Raw genomic sequence first — 18,505 nt, forward strand, 5'->3', positions numbered from 1 at the left:
TCAGGTGCTCTCTACGTCGCTTAGGTATCTTTTTTTTTTTATTTTTGTGCTCGCCCTCGTGTTGAAAGATGAGGCTCACGCAACGACATCGCGATTCCGCGACCGGAAGCGAGAATAAGCTCCTTCAGCTTTATTGGCCGTACTAATACCGCAGACTTAATGCCCTGACTTCCTCCTATAAGCACATCCCGCTATTCGAGAAAGGGCTAGCAGCAAACCGTTCACTTGATCTCCGGTCACTCGACCTGACCGCGCACCAAATTCCTCTCGTCTTTTGCCCTTCTTGAGTCAGTCTCCTCTGCTACCGAAAACCAACTACACACAAACACGCACACAGAGCTCAGGTGACTGAACCCGTTGCCCACCCAGCCATCGCCCACCCAGGCGGCGCTCAGATCGTTAACACCGTGCTCCAAACTAAAGCCGACAGGCGATGGACAACTCTGAGATTCGCGCCGTCCGCTGCTCTGAGGAGGAAGAAGGTAAGGGATAAGGCCAAGAGAAAGGGGGATGGGGAGAGGAGTAGATTCCTGCCTTCGGACCACACTGTGCAGCGCATGCCGTTCTCCTCCCGTTTCGCCCACGCACGCACGCACACATACGCACACACACTCGGCAGTGAAGAATCGATCGAACGCCTCGCGGACGGCTCCTGCGAAGAGTACGAAGCCAACAAAAAGAGAAAAGGAAGAAAAAACACTGAACGAAAGAAAGAGAGAGGGAGAGGGATGGAAGAGGAGAAAAGAAAAGAGGAACGGGGATGGGCGGCAGCAAACCTAGTCGCGCCAAAACCCCGCTCGCGCCGACGTAGCCGAGCTCGCGGGCGGCGGGAAAACGCGAGCGCCCGTGGCGCGCGAAGCGATGCACCTCCGCACGACTCCGGTGCGCGACGGAAAAAGCATCTCGCGGCCGCAGAGGGAGTGCGCGCTTCGCGCGTGTCGCACGCTCTGTTTGACGCACTCGTCGCCCCAAGCCGAAGCCAAAGCCGCGTCTCGTTCGCTCGCCGCCTGTCTTCCCTGACCAATAGGCAGACGACGCTGTCGAAGTCGAGCTTGAGAAGCCAACCTTCACCCCTACGCTCGCTACTGCTGCTGCCTTGCTCCGAGACACAAGCATCCCGTCGCGACAGGGACTGAGAGTGAGTGACTGAAGTAGTCTTTCAAGTTTTGTTGACCGGTAGAGTTAGTCGCGCTAGCACTGACGCTCGCGCGAAGCGACACTGTGTTGATTTAGCTCGTTTGCGAGCGAACTGCTCTTGTTGACACGAAGACGTCGTGAACGTTTCTCAGCGGAGGCTTCGCAACACCTTTCAATGTGAGTTCTTCCTCTTATTACTAAGGGCTGAGGAGGCAGAGTTTAGTGTAGTTATCGTTCCTTAAATAAGTTATAAGTAACTCTTTCTTGTGAACACAATCCGAAGCCCACTGCCTCTAGATTTTGATGTTCCTCTGTTTTCTTTTTTTTTTTCATAGGGCGTTCTTCGATACACATGAGCAGGACAATGCCAGTGTTTCACTCTGTAACTTTATTATAACGTACAGCCTATCAGAATGTGTGCCGTAGCGTTCTTATACACTTGCATTCATTTTCAACGACCAGTGGGCCACTTACGCACATGGTTCACAACCTGTTGATCCGAACCTGCAGGTCGGGGCGCCTGTTACAGCTCTGAGTCTTGCAGCGGTAACGTTGGGTTATGGTCGGTGCCTTGTGAAAGTGTACTAAGAGGTGGCTTTTGATGAATACAATTGGTGAGATTCTATTGATACCTACCGCCAGCAGAACCTGCCTTGACCTTGTACCTCCACATGAGCGTAAGCGCTGCCTGAAACTAGATCATGCATTCCTGAATTTGCATGTGGAAACACTCCGATTTACCACGAATATCAGGGATTCCTTTCGTGAAAGCGATAAGAAACTCTTGATTCTTTATTTTATTTCTTTAAGACGTTGTTGGTAGACTTTTGTGTGCATTTAAGCATGGAAAGTAAAGTTCCCGACCATGTGGCGAGTCGCGCAAGGTTGCTAAGCTTACTACCATGGGTGTTCTGTACTTGACAGTGACACATTGCTCTCCAAGTCACGTGACCTCGGTCGCGGCGGTCGATAGCATGCAGCTGCGGCGGTTCGGTTGCTTGTTGTGTAATGACACCTGTGGATTTAGGGCTAGCGGTACTTGAGAGACCTATCACACAGGTTGCTCTGACCGCGACCGGATTAGTGTGGAAACTATGGCATCAAAATTTGCCGCAGCAACTCGTGAGTCAATTGCGAGAGTAGAGTCGCGTTGAAAGCCCCAAACTTGCCGTATATTTTGTAGCAATTTGTGCGGGCGTACATTTACTCTTTCGAAAACAACTTTTACCATTTGTAGTGTGTAGCTTGGTTTCGAAGTTTGGTGGAAATGCCACTTCTTTTTCAAGTACACTTCCAAGCTGCCTTCTGCACCAATTAAATTCATCTACACAAAAAAGTTTAAGCGCGCATACATCAACGTCTAATTTCTCAACCGAAATTGAATCCCGTGCACCAAGATAATGACAAGAGAAACTCAGCACTGCACATCTGTCCACTAATTGTGTCTGCGTGGCTTTGGAAGACTCCACTGTTGCGACCACCGCCTGCGTGGTCCAGTGCAGTACTAACGAACCCATCAGAATTAAGGAACAAATAAACTTGGAACGGAAGATGTAATTAATTAGACTTTTCCTATTAGAACAACAATGCAACGGAGTTGGATGCGCCAAGGAATAGAGAGGACAGGGTGGAAACAAAAAAAATTAAGAAGCTTAGTATGGATATAGGAAGTGTCGGACTTTAAGCCGGAGGATGGTAAATTAAGTGTGTTGGTAGAGCTTACGTCTCTTAGCTCGTTTTTTTCGGGTGCGTTTAGTAGGAAACAAGTTATGAAAACAGGAGCTGGCAAGAACAGCTCAGAGCACATTTTGCGCGGTATTATTTTGCTAACCGATGACAGCAACAAACGTCGACAAATTTTCAATTCTTCACTCTTCTAAACGAGCCAAGGAAACAATATTCTTGCGCCCATAATTTCAGTTTGATCAACTCTTAATGGCGCAAAACAAAGAGAGTTTTAACGACGAGTTTTTAACTCGTCGGTGATGAAAAATTGGCGGTGGTAATGAATTTGACCGAAGCGTTACTGAGTAGCAGGCCAGGGCCATGGTACCACCGGCCGGCCTCTCTTACTTTTCTTCTCATTAAAATTCATTTCTCTCTCTCTCTCTCTCTCGTTACTGCAGTCTACAGTTACATCCGTCTGTCACTGGGCCTTTCTCTCAAAGGCCGTCAGCAGAATCGAGGTTTAGTTAGAGTTAAGGTGATGGGCGATAATGACGGCGATAATTATGGGCTGACGAAATAGAGCTGTATTAGAAAATTCATTTCTGAATGAAGTCTCCAGCACAGACATTTTTCCAAAACTTTGCTTTTAAGAGAATCCCTATGGGAGAGAACAGCTTTCAAGTTTTAACGCTTTCTTCGCCGTTCATAACAGAACTCCGGCCTAAAATAACAGCGAACGTTAAGTCGTCTAAGCTTTTCCTCAAGAAGAGCTCAGCGACAAAAAAACGAGAGATAAACCTCTCAACTCCTTGATAGGTGTGTCATCGGGCTGTAGCGACTACGCCATCCGTACATGTGCGCTAAATTCACAAAATACATCATGCATAAAACTCGCTTCCGTTCTCGTGATGTCTTTTTCCTGACGTCTGGTTCTTTCACCGCAACATGTCGTGAACTCATTTTTTTTTAAGCTTTGCAAAGTTAGCTCTCGCGACATTTGCGTGCGTGGCTTAAGGCATAAACACGAGTTCATGGTACCTTGGCTTTAATCAGGCGGAAATGGACACGTCTGGGCCAAGCAATACCGAAGCCATAATCAGGCTTCTAATTGAATAGCGAAGTGCATTCCTGAGGAACTAACTGCAGCAGAGGACCGGAGCGAATCAAATAAAGTGTAAGTTTAAGAAACATGGCCGCAAGTAGTGAAGGATACACGTCTAATTAGAAATCAAGGAAAGAGTCCTTCTTTCTCCAGAAGTGGACGCCTCAGGACTGATGGTGATGACAATGACGATTGCTATGTCTACGTATCGTGTACGAACATGTGTTCAGTTCTTCAGAGACACCTCGATGAACTGTGCCTAGTTGCGCACCACCACCGGAGCAATAATCTGCTCCACATTTTACGACCTGGGCAACACTAAGCCCCAGACTATGTCTGGGACACCGGTCTGTCCCGCTGGACTAGTGAACACCTTAAGAATACCGTGCACCGTGTTACCGGTACCAGAGTACCGGGAGCCCGCCCGTAGCCATTGCGCATGCGCAAATTGCCTAGACGCCGCCAGATGGCGCCACATACCCGGCAACTGCTCGCTTGTCTGCAGCATCGGGACCAATCAGCGCGTGCTCACCGGCGGTGGGCGGGCTCCCGGTACTCCGGTAACGGCAACATGGTACACGGTGTGCTAAAGATGTCTAAAGTCACGGGAGCGCGACGTTACCTGGGCCTTCGACGCAACTGCGGCGTGGGATCGGCGTTCTTGTGCACTTTCCGTGTAGGCGGCCGTTCCTCGGAGTTCCTAGTCCCTAGACGCTCCTGGACAATGTATGAGGCGCTTTGTTAAGTTCTGCACTTTAAACACGAATAAGTTCATATGGGAGTAAAGAGGAAGGAAGCTGACCTCTAGCTCACTCCCTTTTAGGGACAGGGTGTGCTGTATCAAGTCGCGGGGTAGATCTTGATCACTAATAGCAACCAATGCTTACTCTTAGATACGGAGCCATATTCCCATCGCAAAGCATAGTAACTGGATAGGGTTCAGCAATGTAAGGAGGTTTGGTTTGGTTTATGGGGTTTAACGTCCCAAAGCAACTAAGGCTATGAGAGACGCCGTAGTGGAGGGCTCCGGAAATTTCGACCACCTGAGGTTAACGTGCACCCCAGGTGGTCGAAATTTCCGGAGCCCTCCACTACGGCGTCTCTCATAGGCTTTTATATGCCGCACCAGAGGTCTTGAGGATCACAAAAAAAAGCAGGTTGAAACCGGGTTAAATTATTCATAAGTGCCACATTTTAACTATGAAAATGTGCCGTGGGACTTGGCCAGCATGCCTTGCCCTGAAAGAGAGTGCGCTTGAGGACATCTTGCTCCTTTTTTACTGCCGTATAGTCTTATTCGTGTCCAGAGTGTAAGGTACCACCCATTCACCCATTCGGTGAATGTTTTAAGGCGAAAGCCTTTAATGGCTCATACTGGCGTCCGTTAACAAAGTGCGTCACACGCACTTAGCTCGGGAACTAAAATTCATAGAAGAAAACCAATGCTTGCTTCAGAGGGAGGAGGAAAAAATGAACCTACAAGCCAATTTTTATGATGTAAATTAATTAGTAAATTAATTATAGGCAGAAAGCTCGAAAATGCGTCGAAATAGCGCGAACATCGAATAGCCACGGGAACGGTGTGTGGTCACATCCACCGGAAGCCGTCACGGCATAGTGAAAATTGTCACAGAATGGTCGGAAAAGAAAAACGTCGGATTTGTGTTAAAATAGACGGAAAGATGTGTAATTAAGCGTAACAGTTAATATCTCCGGAAGATGTATACTTTGGGTATCGATAAATCCACGGGAACGGTGTGACGTCACATCCACCGGAAGTCGTCACGGCATAGTGTCCTCGGCTGTCGCCTCTCAACACTTCAGTTGCCAAAGTGTCCTCGCAATTTTTTTCAGCATGCTACATATTCACTCTTCTTCATGCCTTCCCGCAAAACAATGATCAGAACTGCTCACAGGTGCTGCTCACTCCGTCTTGAGCAATGCATCATTTATGGAGTAGGTTCAATCGCGCAAATACAATAAATGTGGCGCTTTCATTATACAGGGTGTTTCACCTAAGTTAGAAGAGCGCTTTTTGCAGCATAGCATTGTCAGCCATGTTGTGCGTCCGATTACAGCTAAGATGTGCTAACTAGCAGGCTGGTTAACTAATATTAAAAAGTTAACTTTTTAACTATTGCTAATAGGCTAATTAATTATTGAGAAGCATGTGGCCAAAGATAAGCTATAACAATCTCAGTCTTAAGCATTTCAAAATGAGGGCGCTGTGGCCCACCAAATTTTGGCTATTTCGACGAGTTACGGGCACTGGACAGGTTGCTTTGCCTGAAAGTTTCTCGAAAGCTCATGTATTTTGGCTCGATGTAGCCAGAATATGTTGGGCCACAGCGCCGAGGGTAACCGCGTTTTCGAAATTCTAAAAACTGATATGGATATCACTTTCGGTGGGCTACACGTGTCCTGGTAATTAAGAATCCTAACAGTAATAGTTGTAAAGGTAACTATTCAATATTGGTTAATACGCCTGCTGGTTAGCAAGTCTTAGCTGCATGTACTAGACTATTTACAATACTATGCCGAAAGAATTGCTCTTCTAGCTTGGAAAGCCTATTTTTCAAAAATTGTGTCAAGTCTTTGGTGAAAGACCCTGTATTTACCTTTTGTTGTCATTACCGCCGTGTTCTCACGAAACATCGAATAATTTTGCTGCCTTGTTGCCTGTGACGAGTATCAAAACAACCGATGCGTTTGACGGTGGCAGTGGCTCCTCATCAGCAGGAAGAATGAGTGTGCCGAAGGTCGACCAGTTGAACTCTTATATCATTATGGAAAGGAAGATGATAGCTGTAACATTATGACACAGGAAGAGAGCCTGCAGAGTGAGTCAGACAACGAGCTCGTCCTTGGGCAGGACATGCGATGCGAAGGCGAGATAACCTATGGTCTTTAACAATAACGTACTGGAATCGAAGAGAAGGCAAGTGTAGCAGGGGGCGACAGAAACTTAACTGGGCGGATGAGATCAAGGGGTTTGCGGGGATACGATGGCTGGGACTGGCACTGAAGAGAGTTACTTGGAAAGATTGGAGAGGACTTCGTCCTGTAGTAGTTGTAGTCATGCTGATTATGATGATGATGATGATCACCAAAACTCGTTTACCTTCGTTTAATTCACAGGCAGTAGCCCAAACAGATCAAAGCGCGCTCCGTTCTGAGGATTACAATCACCCTATTCGAATGTGAAGTGTAGGCATGAAAAACTCTTCCATACCTCTCCGAGTAACCTAACGCAAGAGGGTTTTACTTTTAACTCCTTTCCGGCATGAACCGCCGGAATATAAACTACCGCGTCAAGCCGTGCTCTTTCTGTTAGACCTATAATCAAGCCTTCGAGAGCTTTATACATGCCAAATTTTCTGAAATGCTTTCGTGATCTCATATACGAAGTTTCAAATCGATTTTAATAGTTCGTCCTTCTAGGAGAACAGAAAACGTTTATTTGAAATTTGCTATCTGCACCAATAGCCAATCTTATTTTGCTAATATAATCTATATAGCCTGGTAATGCTCACAATCGATTTAACCCTACCACTTAACTGACCAGCCGTCAGTCCGACCGACTTTGCTTACTTCGTATCGTACCTAATTGTAAGAGAGAGAGAGAGAGAGAAAAAAACTTTATTGTAAGAGGAATTAGGGGCACGCCCCAGGGTTCCCGCACGACCCCACTGCACTCAGGTACAAAGTGTTCAAATTTTCTCTTACTGGTTGCACCATGAGCATCGTGACGACAGCATACGACATGAACGTACATTCGCAAGCTGTCTTATCTGACACACATGTTATTCAAAATCCGTGAATTGCATTTTACGCGTGAAACTCGTCACGACACAAAACAGGTTTCTTGGGGTAGGCCTAGAAAAAAACTTTGTTCATGAAGCGTTTCCAGGACTTAAAATTGCCTACTGTCTATTGTTTGCTTCCTGTGCACACGCAGTGGGCTTAGTCAGGCTCATGATGATGATGATGATGAAATGCTCAAGCTCCAGGCACAAAAGAAAGAGACTGACAGAACATCGGAAGTCTTATCAAGAGTAGCTCAAAGAAGGTATGCTTGTGTTGAAAGCAATAAAAAGCAGTATGAAAGGGGAAAAAAAAAACATTGCGTACGCACTGCGACAGGCAATGCACAATGTCAAAAGTTTTGCAAATTATGTCCTCCGTCATTCGCTGCTTTAACTCATCGGGTAAAGAGCTCTCTAGCTTTAATGTGGAAACGGTTATTGGCACCGGAATACAAAAAAGAAGAATGTGCGGGTTTAAACTCTGTTCATCCACAGTAATCGGCTAATATCTCTCGCCGCGCAGAGAAGCGGATAGTTAAGACAGTTAGCAAGGGGGTAACCATCTAGTTAGCGCTTCCCAGCGCCATTGACGGCCACCTTACCAATACAAATTCATTAATCTCTTGCCCCGCCCACGCTCTCTGCCTCTTGCAGCTATGTTTGCTTTACGTCGGAATGCGATCTGTTACTTTAAAAGAACGTCAGTTATCTCTTCTCGGGATTAAGGGTTCACTTAATAATTCATGTCCCCCTCTTGAGCTCGGATGTCACTAATCTAAGCTGCTCTAATACCGTCTCTCAATTCCACCTCTATCATTTTCCTTTCCGAAGCTGACTGCTCTATTAAAATTTCACTACATTCGCGTTAGACTCAAAGCGCCGGCCTCATGATAGAGATTGGTATGCTGCTGCGTACTTGGCACAGTTGGTAATGAACAGCCAATATCTGCGGTGAAGCAACGCCTCAGTAAACGAAGTTTAGCACACTAAGCGTATACTTTTCAATGCAAATTTCGCAAACCCTATTTTGTTCACTGCCGAAATGGGCGGTGAGCTAACCGCAATTTACGGGTTAAACTAAAACAAGCCCGTGGTGGGAGGCGCTATTTAAATGGAGTGGTCTCTAACGTGCCTAACGAAGTTTGCGAGCTTTCGACGAACACACCATTTACCAAACTCTATCGGCTACAGTGAGCCCGTCGGCTCCTACCCCCGCTCTTTTGTCTACACGTGGCGATTCGACCACCGAACAACTGCCCCGAACAGATAAACAGTCTACCTCATTGTTAAGCGGTATAAGAGGTTTACATCCGCTGCTCTGTTAGCTGGCAGACGGCGGGTGCTGATTAGTAGCTGGGTAATACTTCCGAACGCTAGCTACTCTCAGCGAACGACTGCCAACGAGAAAAGCCACTCGATTGTCGCTCTGACGTCATCCCCTAATAGCATTTTCTTTCTTCCCTGTTATCAGATCATGAAGAGGGGGACACCGCGATGCGTCCTAGTGTTATAACGTGATCCATGCGAGCCTAACTGTTTGGAGAAATTAAACAAGCCTAGCGTACGAAACATCCGCCGTTAAACTTGGCACTCAGTCTGCTCAACTACAGAACGAGGCCTTTCATGGGCTTTGATGTTGATAAAGACGGGAGAGGCAGACACGCTAATGGGCGGCTGGTTCGTGATGTCCTGCATGACAACCGGTGTAGTTGACTGAGTTTGAATGGTAGTCGCGTAAAACGAACCTAGCAAGAACGAAAGCAGCTTGTTAGGAAGCGCAAACCGAAAAGAATATGCTGGACAAATTTCGTGCATTTCAGCAATTACGAGCTTTATAGAATAGATTTGCAAAAATGTGTAAGCTGACGAACTTGTAAAGGTTCAAAAATAAATATATGTGAGGGCCATCAACAATAAATGACAGCTGTAAACTCCAACAATACAGTAAAAAATACAAAGTAATATGCTACCTCAGGGACGGGATTGAGTACTTAGTAAATGGACTGCGAGGTTTTAGTTTACTTAAGTTTCTAACTTCGGGAGTACCATGAGACTCAATACTGGGACCGATCTTATTCCTATAATATACGTCCATGATATCGCCTTAACCATTTCCGAAAAAGAGGTTATTAGATAAGCCATAATTAGCACGATATAGGTTTTCTTCAGCTAGATTTGAGCTACATTAATTCATGTTGTCAACTGGGGAACTTGCTGTGAATCCTGACAAATGCTACCCCGTGACGTTTAGTAAATGAAAGCCGGCTAGCTGATTTCTTTCATAATTTAATGAAAGCACTTCAACAAGATACTGATACTTAAATCCTCAAGCGTTCTGCTTTGTTCCGGCTTATCTGCATGGAAACACATGGACGTGCATGTTAAAGACTCCAAATATGTCTAGCCTATATATTCAGAATTTTTTGTGCTGATCCTAAAATTGTTAAAATTGCGTCGTCGGGGCGCTGGCGAGGACGCACTAGGACTAAGCCACTGCAGATTAGGATCAACCTTATTTAATATAGGGCTGAGGCAATTCAAGTTTATGCAGCCAGATTTATGTCTAAGCGGCACGCTATACACATGAGGATAGCTGAAATAAAGAAGCACTTTGGACGAGATCCACAACAGACGTCAGATGTACAGATAGAAGCAATATTAGAGGGAACGCGGGAGTGCGTGCCCGCCGCACTTCGCAGACCGCTGTCGCCGACAGGCGGCGAGAATTGGCGGCAAAGGCGCATTCCCCTGGTGGCACACATTCTCGTCGGCTGTCGGCGGCTGCGCTTTGCGAATCGTGTAGGCCACGCGCTCACGCGTTCCCTCTAATATTGCTTCTAGCTGTACATGCTAAAACTTCAATTATAATATTTGATACATAGTACGATTTAGAATGCGTTAACAAGCATATACCTCAGAGCACAGCTCTATGTTTCAAGCACAAGTGACAGCTTCTACCTAATAGGAGATTTTAATTTCCCGGTGCCATCTTCAGTGCCTTGAACGGCCGGATGCTGTGGAATCTTTAAAAAGATGCTGTTTGGTCAGTCAGACCAACGAATTCAGTAGGTGCTGTTCTTCCTGCTGTTCTTTTGTTTTCTCGCTTTTTCGCTATTGTTATTCACGTCAACTGGAAAATTTATGTCGAGTTTTGCATCCTCTTTTTGGCAGATTTCGACTATCAATTTTCACTCTGTGCGTACTCCGAGCTACAATGCATTACCGCTAGGTTTTTTTTTTGTTAATTCCTGAATATAAAAAAAGCACCCAACCCTCATAAAACCAACGCTTCAATCGCAGTAGTTAACGAGAGGTGTTACTTCTGTTTTTCCACTAGTTTCTATCAGGACAAATGATCCCAGTAAAGGTATTTCAAGTTTCATCAAGAAAAAATAAATTTGGTTCCGAAGCGCCCTTTATAGGACCCCAGGTGGTCGAAATTAATCCAAAGCCCTCCACAAAGGCGGCATATTCTTTCTGCCTACCAGTTCCTAGTGCTTTCCTTCCCTCAAGCCGCAGTTTTTATTTTTTTCGTTAAGCGTCAGCATTAGAAGGGTCTGGTTGGTTGGTTTATGGGGTTTAACGTCCCAAAGCGACTAAGGCTATGAGAGACGCCGTAGTGAAGGGCTCCGGAAATTTCGACCACCTGGGGTTCTTTAACGTGCACTGTTCTTTAACGTGGTCTGTTAAAGCGTAAATGGTGCCCACCATCACACTTGACGTGAGACTTGTGACGTGTAACTTGTGACGTGTCAAGCCTTCACAAGTTACCCGTTGGATGTGAGCGAACTGCCTATCGTGGTAGGTGGTGATTAAATTAATGACTCCTCTCAAAAGGTTGCTCTGGAAGAGCAACCTTTGCCTCACAAGCCTCACCGGTGGCTGCGTTGGAAATCGCCACCTGCCTGTGCAGTGGCGCATCGCTTAACCGCTGCACCGCTGCGCCTGGAGTGGGTGGAAGACTTCCAGGAATCTATGGATGTAAAGTAGAGGAGGTTAACGCATTCAAACGACCCACCGAGGATCGCCTTATAGTTACTTTTTTTACATACTATAGCCTCGATGGAGCTGTCACAGGAGGATACAAATTATGCACAAGATGCCGCCGCGGTGGCTCAATGGTTATGGGGCTCTGCTGCTGGCCCAAAAGGCGCGGGTTCGATCCCGGCCGCGGCGGTCGAATTTCGATGGAAGCGAAATTCTAGAGGCCCGTGTACTGCGCGATGTCAGGGCACGTTAAAGAACCCCAGGTGGTCAAAATTTCCGGACCCCTTCACTACGGCGTCCCTCATAGCCTGAATCCTTTTGGGACGTTAAACCCCATAAACTAAACTAAATTGTGCTAAAACAAATGGTGGTAATAAGCAGCATAGGAGATAGTACGAAAGTACAAAGGAATGAAGAGTGTTGACATCGCAGATGTGGTTCGCAGAATGCAAACATTTTTTTTTAAAGGCAAAACATGGCTAGGCCCAGGAACAGAGCCCCAAATTTGCATAACCTGGGGAAAAACAACTATCCGCCGCGAAAGATGCGGTTTGTGGTTTACTTGTCTCTCCTTTTCTCACAATCATTCCACCATCACCCCCTTCCCGAGAGTGGGCGTTGGCGGGAGGTGTTGGAGAGAGGGCTGGAGGCAGATTAACATTGTTGTTGTCACCGGCTCCTCCCAACACAAATCGAAAACCTTGCAGAGGACACATTTTTTTTTAAACATCCAAGAACTGCAGTACAAAAGCTTCGACACGACATCTGTAGAAGCCGAACCAGCGATCTCCCGCTGTTAGCAGCAAATTTTTTTTTAGTCCCGCATTCATCATCATCATCAGCCTGACTACGCCCACTGCAGGGCAAAGGCCTCTCCTATGTCTCTCCAATTAACCCTGTCCTTCGCCAGCGGCGGCTGCCGTATCCCAGCAAACTTCCTAATCTAATCCGCCCACCTAACTTTCTGCCGCCCCCTGCTACGCTTGCCTTCTCTTGGAATCCTCTCCGTTACCTTTAAGGACTAGCGGTTACCTTGCCTTTGCATTAAATGCCCTGCCCAAGCCCACTTCTTCCCCTTGATTTCGACTAGGATGTCATTAACGCATTCAAGCGTAGCGAATTTGAACGAATGCCACATATGCCAGAATCTCCCTTCCTTTTCTACGCAGGCCCTTATTTTAACCCCGCACGTATTTCTGCCGCGTATGATAAAGGCTTGCCATTGCATTTCTCGACGATATTTTCATTCGCTGCATACAGGACGAGTCGACAACCATTTTTCGCCAACCGCCTATAAAATTGACTCCTACTTCGCAAAGTTAATTGTGCTGTTTTCTGCAAACACGAAGTTAAAAGGAAGTTAAAGAAGCTTGCAGCGTGTCCCCTACTCCCTTCTTTGCCAAACTGAAAGCAGGCGAGGACGTTTTTGCAGTGAAATTTACTTTCGCGTATAGAGCACCCTATCAAGGCGATACATCACCCGTTTTCTGAATAATTGAAAATCCCCGAGCCTGCCCTTTCTTCCTGCCTTAAAAAGTTAGCAGGAAAGTGGAATACTTAGTCAAGGGAGCCGGTTTAATACGTTCGCATACACTTAATAACATCCCCCCCCCCCCCCCCCCAGTACTTCCACAACATGCTGCCTTATCTTTAGAGGAAATTGATGGCGCGTCCAGCGGTCTCGAATATATTTTGAATAAAGCCCGAGATTGCTATTCATAACAGGATATGTGCCAGCAGTCATTGTACTTATTACGTATTATACTAACCTTGCTTTTAGTGCCTGTGCGCGCGTGTGCGGGATTTAGTTTTGTTGATCATAACCGCTACTGCAAAAGCGAAATACACTGTAAACACAAATAAGCCCAAACAGGAATATAAATGGCTAGTGTCCGCTTTTAAACTCCTTATTGAAAATTGCGCAATCGACTTTAAGTAGTAAAAAAGAGGAAATCCTCCTTTTTTACTGCCGTCGCGAAATCGAGGAGTAAAATAAAGCATTTACATGATTTTACTACTTTTCCAAGAAGGAGTATGTCGGCTTCAATACTCCTTCAGGCCCTTTATGCACTCCTTAGTGTCTGCCCGCCGCCTAGTGGCAGCTGCCGGTTCGCTGCACTTGCAGGTGACGACGCCGGCTCTGTCGTCGCTGCCTGCTCGCCTGTGCTTTTGCTGCTTCACGCACGTTTGTCATGTTACAAGACACCGGATCGCCGCAACCTCGCGCACCAAGGTGCGCCACAGACAGTGCCTGTGAAGCCCCCAGTGTATTCGGAGGACGCTTGGTGTTGCATCGCCTGCGACGGCAGTCTGCGAGAGGCTTAGCCAGCCGAGCTCAGCCGAGCCAACATGGCGGTGTGTGACGCGTCGACCTCCCCGAAGCCGCCAGTTTGCCACCCGCTTCTTTGCGCGCTCTTGTCGTGACGTAAGACTGGACATCATCGACCTTAGCAGCAACGTGCTGCAATGAACGTCTCACTCAAGCCAGCAATATGTGCAGAAGCAGCGGCTAGTCATTCATTGTCTACGCAGCATGCAAGTGTTGGCTGCTGCCGTTTCGCCGCGCCGACATGGCGATGTGTGTGTGACGCACCAGTTTTCTCGACATCGTCGGCCCCTCGTTCTTTCGCTGTATTGCATGAATACTAAAGACCGGATTATCATCGTCGTGTGTTCTGGTAAGCAGTATTAAACTCTCCTTTGATGCCATAGACGCGCATGCACTTAACGCCGCTCCCTTTTCAGTGTGCGTAGACTTGCTGTGAACCAAGGGGGCGCCGAGATGAAAGGCTTAACGAGAACAGCAAAACAGCAAAGGCTTCATTGTGGTCCGGTGGAGCCAACTCACACAGCAGGCATGAAGTAAGTATCTGAGAAATTTGTTGTTGCATGCGGCTGAAAAAAAGAGTGTGGCACTGCAGTCGTGGCTGTTACGCTAACATGTACAGCTGGAAGTACGGTCAGTTCTTCTAGGGACCAAATTTTCTTCATGCGTTCACGCCCCATGAATATGGAAAAGCTGTACAGGCAATGACAGGTGAAAATGCACAGCCTTGGGGTCTGTGAATTTTTGTCACGTTATTACGAACAGTGCTGAGAACCGTGCCCTAATCGGTTGCTTCCTTTCCTGTGTTTTAAGAGGGCCTTGTTATGCAAACAATGCAAGCGATTTTATTCTTTTCAGTCATAGCACAGGACATGGCGACGCCTTAGCGCTCACGGAGATTAGCTAAACTGTTACATTTTCCGAGTTGGTGGCATCTTAACGTTGCAGCGATTTTCGGCAGCGGACATGAGGTTTCAACCATACTGAACGCTGCCTTTTCTGAATGGTTAGGCGTCTAGTTCCAAAATGTGGTATCTTGTAAGCTCTTCGCATTTGAAAAATGTTAAAAGAAGTTTCCACTACGCGTGCAGTTTCCGAACACATTCCATTATGTGAAACTCGTGGAGGCAAGCGTTCCGGTTCAGACTACTGATCCCAGGAAGGCAGCGAAAGAAAAAGAATAAAGCTTACGCCAGTGTACGAGATCACCTGCTCGTGCTGGACGTAGTACATTGGCGAAAGCAAGCATTTCCCAGAAAAACTGAAGCAGCACAAAGCGGATGCCAAACAAATGAACAAGGAAGGAAGCGCGGGTTGACAAGACTGACTTCGAGGGAACTATCCTTGCATCAACTGTCTAAGATCAGTGACCCGGCGGATGACTAACCGAAGGCTTAAAAAAGGCAAGCTGTGACTCACTCGCAGTCACACCTGCTGAAAGAACCAAGAAGATTCCCAAACATGTTTTTGTTTTTTTTTTTTCTGGTTGGCGTTCTTTCCCGAAAGTATATTCCTTTCCCAGCCAGATAGACCTGTCTGGAATGTTTTCTTTTGAACCCTGGCCACGAATGTGAGGGCAAAGCTTAACAGAAGACAGGTGGCGGCGGGAGGGTGGGTCTGGTGGTAGCTTTCTATTCCTAACAATGCCTGCTATGTCAGTCACCCTTGCCCTGCCTTTGGCCTATACACAGAATGAGGACGTCCTGAAAATGCGTAGCTGCGGGCTCTCCCATCAAGGAAATTGCATGTAAGCTTCCGCTGCGTGTATGCAAAGCGCTGTCTTTTGTTTGCATGTTTTGATTTCAGTAATTGGTTCTGATATGGTGCCTGAAAAGCATGAGGAACCTCTGACAAGTAAAAAAAAATTATATCTCGAGGCCTCTTTCGGTGCAGGAACGCAGCCAAAGGCAGCGCGAATGCGCAAGTGCCTCAGTAAGACCATTTTATTTTTTTCAGTTTTATGCTTTGCGGAAAAAATGTTCCCTATCGATGCTGCTTCCCATTCGCCGTATTGCTTTAACGTTTACGAAAGCGGCTCTCTGGAATTTGTGATTCCCTGAAAACCGCGTTTAGCCGCTGTCATCCGACAGCGTACAGGTATGTATTAGCTAGTTGATTACCTACTATGTTCTGCTAGCTAATCTTTTGTCATGAAAAACGTTTAAACTTCAATAATACCTACTTTATTGAAAAGTGCACTCTGAACGGCTTTGGGACGTTGACTTCTACACTTGAAGCACGTCATACTTCAAGCTTAGAGGTGCAATTCCACTGATGCATTTGTTTTTCTAATCTTTCTTTCAGAAGGAGCCTGTACGTTGACAGCGAAGCATTTCAAGATTCCCTCCTTGCTTTCAAGTGTGGCATCTCTATTTTCATTCCTTTGGGTATTTAAATTATGTACCCAAAGACAGCGTGGGTTAACGCACTCTTCTTTTCGACAGGGGCCAAGACGTTGGTTCTCTGTAACCGTCGAAAGCAAGCTGCCGAACACATGTCTCAAATGTTTTGTACCCAATAAAATATTGTTTGAAATAAATCACTGTAAGTTCATCGACGCATTTATCCTGGAATATCAAGCTCTAAAATGAGCCTTCCATACGAATACTTTATTTCAAATCGGCTTCCGCATCAAGTGAAGTAATATACTCATCTGGGAATCATAAATGTAACCCTATAGTAAGAAAAATTTCTCCAAAAATTTCCTGTCAAAACTACTTAAAAGGAACAGGCACGTACTCCTGAAATGTACTATAAAAGTAGCTGCAAAGGAGTATATAATACTTCTATTAATTGCCATGCTAACTCCTTTGTGATCACAACTTTACTCCTAAATAAACTCCCGTCTGCAGAGCGGTAACACTTTACTCCTTCTAGCACTCCGAAAGTATCCCTTCAAGCAGAGGAGTAGACGATATACTCCTATTCTGAGGAGTATAAAAACCTCTTTTCGGGAGTGCGCTACGCGATGAGCCATTTACTCCTATCCGGGTGTTTTTCGGTTTGCAGTGTATAATAAATGCAATCAACAGGATATTCTTTCTTAACTTTGTTCTTGTTTGTCTCGCGCCTGTTATGCACTCAGTATCTGAAAAAGCAAAACCGGAAGTTGGTTTTACTTCCCCCGACGATCGAAATTGCCGGCGGGATTCGAGTGCAGCCCATTTTCTGCAAGTCTCTTTATCAATGGAAAACATAATGTGCGCCTCAGCGGAAACAATAGCGCTTATCCAGTGTTACCCAATGTGTTTCCGTTCTTTCTGTTTCTCAATAACGGGATTTGCATGATCTGCCCGTTCAGTTCAATGCGATCTAAGCGTCGTAAATCCGCGCTACTGATTTCCCTTGCGAGGAGCTGGGCTGTGTTGTTGATTTTATTGACGTCACCAAACAACCAGGTTATAATGCATCCCGGTGAAGAATGCTCCTGAAAAAAAAAGTTTTCTTGTTTTTTTTGCAAAATGCTTTGTTTACAGCAGGCAACTTGCAGCGCTGAGAATGATATATGCTTATTGAGCAATGCTTTGCATGGCACGCTTTGGGAAAAATATTGTTCTGTTCCATTTTCTCTGGATTCCATATCGGTATTCTAGGGAGTTTAAAGCGGTGGACTGAATTCTTTTTAACTACAGCAGCCCAAAAAAGGCCTTCATTGAGTAGCATTAATTTTAAGGTGCGTCTTAGGGGGCGTATCGTCCACAAAAATTTTCTTTAGAGACAGCACGTGCTTGAATGGGATTCTGACCTTCAATATTTCGGCCATTTATGGCCGATAATGGCATTGTGGCTGCTGTTTCTTTATATTCGTAATGTCATAAATCAAGCTTTCTTTCTTTTCCGGGCCAACTCTCTTTTTTTCTCGCGCGATTTTTACCAAAACAAATAGGCACTCGAAAGATTTCAGGCCTCATCAAAGATCCCTTCAATATCCTCCAAAGCGCTCTTTTCAGGCTTTATAAATCTTTCTGCGCTTTTCTCTTCAGTTCCCCAAAACTTATCGACGCTTTCGCTATTCAGTTCCACGTTGCGGAAGAAGCCAGCTATATTTTTGTGCTGGGCATTCTATAATCCATTCTTTACATAGGTCGAATATGCTGATGGAGTGGTGTCCTTCAAAGTTTGCGCACACAGAAGGGCTTTCTTTTCATTCCGCCTATGCGTTATGCGCGGCACAAAGACATTCAGTGCTCGTTAACTACACGTCATTTAGCTTCCGCCGTCCTGCTAAACGATATCATCTACCGGAGCCGGCTTCCCCTTTCGCATCTATAATACACCACTCCGCATCTTCCTACTTCTTTTGTGCTGCCCCTAAAAGCCGTTGCGAAGAGCTCCTTCATCAAAGCACACACCCACAAAGGCGCACGCACATGCCTATCAAAAGTATAATAAAACAAAACACACAAGAAACAGCACAAACTCCAACCGCGACCAGCGCTCTCCTTCGTCCCGCTTTCGCCAACACGAAAGCAACACGCC

The 18,505-nt window shown here is 46.1% G+C and overlaps 1 protein-coding gene across 1 annotated transcript in view; it reads left to right on the top strand.

Annotated features, from left to right (window-relative positions):
• The first annotated feature begins 815 nt into the window (after positions 1-815).
• The window catches only part of LOC149363646 (uncharacterized), a 165,982-nt gene continuing 148,292 nt past the window's right edge, over positions 816-18,505 (top strand). The window contains exon 1 of the mRNA XM_089573616.1: positions 816-1,314. The gene's annotated coding sequence lies outside the window, so the exon portion shown is untranslated. The remainder of the gene's footprint in view (positions 1,315-18,505) is intronic.

This window comes from Amblyomma mixtum, chromosome 2, assembly GCF_055824585.1.
Source record: "Amblyomma mixtum isolate Tamu chromosome 2, ASM5582458v1, whole genome shotgun sequence".
NCBI lineage: Eukaryota > Metazoa > Arthropoda > Arachnida > Ixodida > Ixodidae > Amblyomma > Amblyomma mixtum.